This window comes from Anopheles moucheti (genome assembly GCF_943734755.1).
Source record: "Anopheles moucheti chromosome X unlocalized genomic scaffold, idAnoMoucSN_F20_07 X_unloc_93, whole genome shotgun sequence".
In the NCBI taxonomy this organism is placed as follows: domain Eukaryota; kingdom Metazoa; phylum Arthropoda; class Insecta; order Diptera; family Culicidae; genus Anopheles; species Anopheles moucheti.
In genome coordinates, this window is record NW_026453607.1 from 1 (window position 1) to 7500 (window position 7500).

The following is a 7500-nucleotide window of genomic DNA, read 5'->3' on the forward strand; positions in this document are numbered from 1 at the left end:
GGGTCGCCTGAGAGGATCGATGCGAACGCATCTCTACAACTCGCAGCTCCCAGCCTGTAGTCCCGTCGTTTGCGGGCGGTCGAAGGTGTCGAAACTAGTTGTATCCACGGTCGACGGAAACACAGCCACCAGGGTTCCCTGTGGTAAGGTACTTCCACGTGCAGCGTGCTCCCGCCCGTTGCGGCTCAGTCTAGTGCTATAGCGGGGATGAGACGTCAGTGTGCGCGGGGCAGCACCGACGGATCTCGGAGGGTTGTTAAGCCCGCTAGCTTCCGATCACCTAATGGGTTTGAGAAGCGCTATCAGCTCGGATTGGATACGACCTTAGAGGCGTTCAGGCATAATCCAGCGGACGTAGCGTCATACCAAAGTCCGGTCGAACTAGTATTGAGCCAGTGGTCCGTACCTGTGGTTCCTCTCGTACTGCACAGGAATTCCGTTAAGATAGCGGCAAACAGCACACACCAGTAGGGTAAAACTAACCTGTCTCACGACGGTCTAAACCCAGCTCACGTTCCCTTGAAAGGGTGAACAATCCTACGCTTGGTGAATTTTGCTTCACAATGATAGGAAGAGCCGACATCGAAGGATCAAAAAGCCACGTCGCTATGAACGCTTGGCGGCCACAAGCCAGTTATCCCTGTAGTTGCGATCCACACTTCGAGGCGAACGGACGTGCTTCAGTGCTGCTCCCGCTAAGCATTGTGTGTGTGTGTAAGGTGTAAAGCGAATAAAGTGTGATATTGACCCCGGACGGCCAGCTAGGACATTGATTTCACGTAGCCGACCCCCGATTCTGGTTGCGGACCTTCCACCCAAGTTTCACCCCCCTACCTACAAAGGGGGGGGACTTTTTCGTGCACCAGTTTTTCGGCTATTTTAAGGTGGTCAGTGCTTGGATTGCTTCGAACGATACGTCAACGGACGCGTCTTCGCGAGACGCATCCACAGACACCAAATTTGTGCGTGTGCGTGTGTCATACCGGAAGTAGCAGTGAAAAAACTAAAAAAACTACTGGCGCTTTTGCAGTGTACGGCTCTTTTGCCCCCCCAGAAGTGCGTGAATCGCGTTAAAAGTATTGCAGAACTTCAACTGAGAACTGCGCGATTCGATAGAGTGGTCTACTGTTTCTGTGCGACAAATACTCGCGGAGTTATAAGCGTGCAAAATCGGAGGTCTAGTGTCATTTTCATCGGCACGTGGCGGTACGGCACAACATTTCGCACGCGCGTGGCTCTATGTGGGGGCACCTTGTGTGTGTAAGAAGGCTGAGATCAGGAAATCGCGAATAACGGGCGAACCGTTTGAGCTAGGGTTTTGATTTCACGTAGCCGACCTTCGATTTTGGTTGTGCACCCTCCACCCAAGTTTCACCCCCCTACCAGCAAAGGGGGGGGACTTTTTCGTGCACCAGTTTTTCCGCGTTTAAAAATCGAATAGTGACTGGATTTTCTCGAGCGATATGTCAACGCACGCGTCTTTGCGAGACGCATCCACAGACACCAAATTTGTGCGTGTGCGTGAGCTACACCGGAAGTAGCAGTGAAAAAACTAAAAAAACTACTGGCGCTTTTGCAGTGTACGGCTCTTTTGCCCCCCCAGAAGTGCGTGAATCGCGTTAAAAGTACTGCAGAACTTTAACTGAGAACTGCGCGATTCGATAGAGTGGTCTACCGTTTCTGTGCGACAAATACTCGCGGAGTTATAAGCGTGCAAAATCGGAGGTCTAGTGTCATTTTCATCGGCACGTGGCGGTACGGCACAACATTTCGCACGCGCGTGGCTCTATGTGGGGGCACCTTGTGTGTGTAAGAAGGCTGAGATCAGGAAATCGCGAATAACGGGCGAACCGTTTGAGCTAGGGTTTTGATTTCACGTAGCCGACCTTCGATTTTGGTTGTGCACCCTCCACCCAAGTTTCACCCCCCTACCTGCAAAGGGGGGGGACTTTTTCGTGCACCAGTTTTTCCGCGTTTCAAAATCGAATAGTGACTGGATTTTCTCGAGCGATACGTCAACGGACGCGTCTTCGCGAGACGCATCCACAGACACCAAATTTGTGCGTGTGCGTGAGCTACACCGGAAGTAGCAGTGAAAAAACTAAAAAAACTACTGGCGCTTTTGCAGTGTACGGCTCTTTTGCCCCCCTAGAAGTGCGTGAATCGCGTTAAAAGTATTGCAGAACTTTAATTGAGAACTGTGCGATTCGATAGAGTGGTCTACCGTTTCTGTGCAACAAATACTCGCGGAGTTATAAGCGTGCAAAATCGGAGGACCAGTGCCATTTTCATCGGCGCGTGGAGGCAACATTACGCACGCGCGTGGCTCTATGTGGGGGCACCTTGTGTGTGTAAGAAGGCTGAGATCAGGAAATCGCGAATAACGGGCGAACCGTTTGAGCTAGGGTTTTGATTTCACGTAGCCGACCTTCGATTTTGGTTGTGCACCCTCCACCCAAGTTTCACCCCCCTACCTGCAAAGGGGGGGGACTTTTTCGTGCACCAGTTTTTCCGCGTTTAAAAATCGAATAGTGACTGGATTCTTTCGAACGATACGTCAACGGACGCGTCTTCGCGAGACGTATCCACAGACACCAAATTTGTGCGTGTGCGTGAGCTACACCGGAAGTAGCAGTGGAAAAACTAAAAAAACTACTGGCGCTTTTGCAGTGTACGGCTCTTTTGCCCCCCCAGAAGTGCGTGAATCGCGTTAAAAGTATTGCAGAACTTCAACTGAGAACTGCGCGATTCGATAGAGTGGTCTACCGTTTCTGTGCGACAAATACTCGCGGAGTTATAAGCGTGCAAAATCGGAGGTCTAGTGTCATTTTCATCGGCACGTGGCGGTACGGCACAACATTTCGCACGCGCGTGGCTCTATGTGGGGGCACCTTGTGTGTGTAAGAAGGCTGAGATCAGGAAATCGCGAATAACGGGCGAACCGTTTGAGCTAGGGTTTTGATTTCACGTAGCCGACCTTCGATTTTGGTTGTGCACCCCCCACCCAAGTTTCACCCCCCTACCTGCAAAGGGGGGGGACTTTTTCGTGCACCAGTTTTTCCGCGTTTAAAAATCGAATAGTGACTGGATTTTCTCGAGCGATATGTCAACGGACGCGTCTTCGCGAGACGCATCCACAGACACCAAATTTGTGCGTGTGCGTGAGCTACACCGGAAGTAGCAGTGAAAAAACTAAAAAAACTACTGGCGCTTTTGCAGTGTACGGCTCTTTTGCCCCCCCAGAAGTGCGTGAATCGCGTTAAAAGTACTGCAGAACTTTAATTGAGAACTGTGCGATTCGATAGAGTGGTCTACCGTTTCTGTGCAACAAATACTCGCGGAGTTATAAGCGTGCAAAATCGGAGATCTAGTGCCATTTTCATCGGCGTGTGGAGGCAACATTACGCACGCGCGTGGCTCTATGTGGGGGCACCTTGTGTGTGTAAGAAGGCTGAGATCAGGAAATCGCGAATAACGGGCGAACCGTTTGAGCTAGGGTTTTGATTTCACGTAGCCGACCTTCGATTTTGGTTGTGCACCCTCCACCCAAGTTTCACCCCCCTACCTGCAAAGGGGGGGGACTTTTTCGTGCACCAGTTTTTCCGCGTTTAAAAATAGAATAGTGACTGGATTCTCTCGAGCGATACGTCAACGGACGCGTCTTTGCAAGACGCATCCACAGACACCAAATTTGTGCGTGTGCGTGTGTCATACCGGAAGTGGCAGTGGTTTTAGTACATTGTGCAAAATTTTTGTACTAAACCGGGTTTTAGTACAAACGCGATTCGACGGACGATAAAAATTCCCGTCGATAGAGACCTCGGACGTGTGAATGTGTCGTAACTTCGTGGAGTTATAGCGTTTCGAAAAGTTCGATAAGTAGTTTGATAAAAGTTATCGAACTCCAAAACCGAGTTATCGGACTTTCAATCTGCAATAACTCGAGCGTCCTTTGTGCTAGAGACACGTGCGGGGTATCGGGAGAAAGGTCGTCGGATTGGGCGTCCGATGGTGTCCACCCCGCTGACCCGCTACTCACCCCCTTCCACCCCGGAAGGAAAAACCACTTTTGTGAGCTGGTTTTTGCAGTAGGACACCAGTGAGGGGTATCGTTGGAAAGGTCTGAAGGAGGGGCGTCGAGTCGTCACACTCCGCCCACTTTCCACCCACCCCTACCCCCATCCTGGGGGAACACCAAACTCAACCATGGCATCGAATTTGCGGTCAAGGGCAGCATCGACGGACAGCCGAGCACCGGTGGGCTCGAAGCCAGTCGTAGTGCTGAGCAAAGTCATGGAAAGGCAGACCACAGCCACGAGAGGTGCTGCTCGCATGAGTGGAGTTGGCACGGCCACAGCAACAGCGTCGACAGTGCAGATGGAGAGGCTTATTGAGCGCTTGGAGGACCAGCTGGCCCTCCTCCGCGCACAATTGACGGAACAGGCGGAGCAGTTCCGCAAAGACCTCGCGGCGATGCAGGAGAGCCATCGCCAGGAGGTGCAGTACCTGCGGGAGGAGAACCGCAGGGAACGCGAGGCGTCGAATGGTCTGCTGGCACAGCTAGTGTCTGTACAGCAGCAACAGCAGCAGCAGCAGCAGCAGCAACAGCAGCGGCAGAAGCAGGCAGTGGGTGCGGTGACGGCTACGGTGTTGCCGTCTCCGGACCAGGAAGGCGGCTCCTGGGCCGAGGTGGTGCGCCGTAAGCCGGCACGCCAGCAGCCGGCCCAGCAGCAACGGCAGGAGCAGCAGCAGCGGCAGCAACAGCAGCAACAGCAGCAGCAGCGGCAACAAACGCAGCAGGGGGGGTCTTATCGCCCTCCGCAAATGCGCCAACCGCAGCAGCAGCGTCAGCAGCAGCAGTGGCAGCTGAAGGGCCAGCTGTTGCATAACCGCAACCAGCAGCAGCCACATCATCAGCAGCAGCCGCGACAACAACAACAGCAGCAGCTACATCGTCGTCCGACGCGACGCAGTGTGCGTCCGGACACTATTGAAGTCGCACCGGCTGAGGGAGTAACCTGGACGCAGGTATACCTGAAGCTGCGAACGGATTCGGAACTGGAGGAGGTCCGCACGGACATTGGGATGGGTCGACGTACGGCTCAAGGCCACCTTCGCGTCCCCATCAAACGGACCGCCGACAGCGAGGCGCTTGCTTCTAAGATTCAGGGCGTCCTTGGAGACATGGGAGTAGCTCGAGTACTCACAGACATGGGAGAGGTCCTGGTTACCCACGTCGATTCGCTGGCCACCGTCGACGACGTGAAGGAAGCGATCCGGGCCAAACTCGGGGTGGCACCGGGCATCACCTTCGTCGACGTCTGGGAGCTGAGCGACGGGACGAAACGCGCTCGTGTCCGCCTCCCGCTAGTGAAAGCGCAGCTTTTACACGAGGTGAGGCTGCCACTGTGCCAGTGCATCAGCACGGCACGTGAAGTCCCCCGTCGCCCTGTCAGCCAGCGCCGTTGCTTGCGCTGCTTCGACATCGGCCACATCGTGCGCGACTGTCGGAGCGAGACGGATCACAGTGGGAAGTGCTTCCGCTGTGGCACCGCTGGTCATCTGGCGAAGGATTGCTCCTCGGAGGCTAAGTGCCTCAAGTGTGGTGGCCCGCACAGCATCGGCCACGCAAGTTGTGGACAGCCGCCAGCATCATGCGAGTGAAGCAGCAGCTGCGTGTGTTGCAGGCTAACCTGGGCGGTGGACGCACTGCCCAGGACTTCGTCCTGCAATCCGCTCGGACGGAGCGGATCGACGTGTTGCTGCTCTCGGAGGTGTACCGGCCTCCAGAGAACAACGGAACGTGGTCAGTCGACTCGTCGGGGGGAGTAGCCGTGGTGGCTACCGGAGCGCACCCCATCCAGCGTGTGTGGCGCAGCCCAACGCCTGGATTGGTAGCCGCCCAGATCGGCGGCATTGTGTTTGTTAGCTGCTATGCTCCCCCCCGCCTCACCATCGGCGAGTTCGAGCACTTCCTGGAGGCTCTGGAGCTGGAGGCGCTTCCCCACCCTCACGTCGTCGTAGCAGGCGATTTTAACGCCGGGCACGAGGAGTGGGGAAGCGAACGCAACACAGTGCGGGGCGAGGAGCTGCTGTCCACCATCCAGCAGCTCGGGTTGAGGATTCTCAACCGAGGTACAACCCCAACGTTCGTCGGGAACGGCGTTGCCACTCCCAGTGTTGTCGATGTGTCGTTCGCGAGCGAGTCTATCGCTCGACCCGACACCTGGGCAGTGGCTCCCGACTCGTTGGCGCGGTTTTACACGGCGTCCGACCACCGGTACATCCTCTTCACCGTCGGGCCGTCCTCCTCGCTCCAGCACCACACCGAGCGGCATCAGCAGCGACAGCAGCAGCAGCAGCACCACCATCATCGGCGGCAGCAGCAGCAGCAACATCGACACCAGCGGAGCAACCATCAGCCCATCTCCCATCGCCAGGGCAGGAGATGGAAGGCCTCGCAGTTCTCGGCCGAGGCGTTCCGGGTGGCACTGCGAGCGGCGAGCTTCGAGGAGCGAGCGGTCAGCCAGGAGGGTATGGTCGATGCCATCTTCGAGGCATGCGACGAAACGATGGCGCGGGTCACCACGTCGCATCGTGACCCCCATCGAGCCCTCTTTTGGTGGACACCGGAGCTCACGCGCCTCCGTGAGGAGTGTGCAGCCGCTCGCGACCGGATGGTCGCCACGGTCGACCTGCAAGAGCGCAGCCTTGCAGCAGCGCACCACCGAACTGCGAGGCGGGCGATGGAGAAGGCGATCCGGGCCAGCAAACGGGCAGAGTTTGATAACCTCATCCGACTCGCGGAGGACAATGAGTTCGGGGCAGGTTACCGTGCTGTCATGTCGCGGCTTCGTGGCAGCTACGTGCCACCGGAGACAGACAGGGAGGAGCTGCAGCGCATCTCCGGGGACCTGTTCCCGACTCATCCGCCTGTCGACTGGCCGGCAGAGGAGGACTCCGCGGACGGGCAGTCGCTGACGCCTGTCACCACGAGCGAGCTGCTGGACATCGTGGGGAGCATGGCCAACCGGAAGGCGCCGGGTTTGGACGGGATCCCCAATGCAGCCGTCAGGACAGCGATCAGGGAGTACCCGGAGGTTTTTCGCCGCTTGTACCAGGACTGCCTGGACAGTGGCACGTTTCCTGCGCCGTGGAAGCGACAGCGCCTGGTGTTGCTGCCCAAGCCAGGCAAACCTCCCGGGGAAAGCTCCTCGTACCGGCCGTTGTGCATGCTTGACGCACTCGGCAAGGTGTTGGAGCGCCTGATCCTGTCCCGGCTCAACGTCCACCTCGAGGATCCTGAAGCTCCACGGCTGTCGGAGCGGCAGTACGGCTTCCGGAAAGGGCGATCCACCATCAGTGCGATCCAGCGGGTTGTTGAGGCTGGTAGGACGGCCATGTCCTTTCGCCGGACAAACCAGCGGGACAACCGCTGCCTGATGGTGGTCGCTTTAGACGTCCGCAACGCGTTCAACACCGCGTCCTGGCAGTCCATCG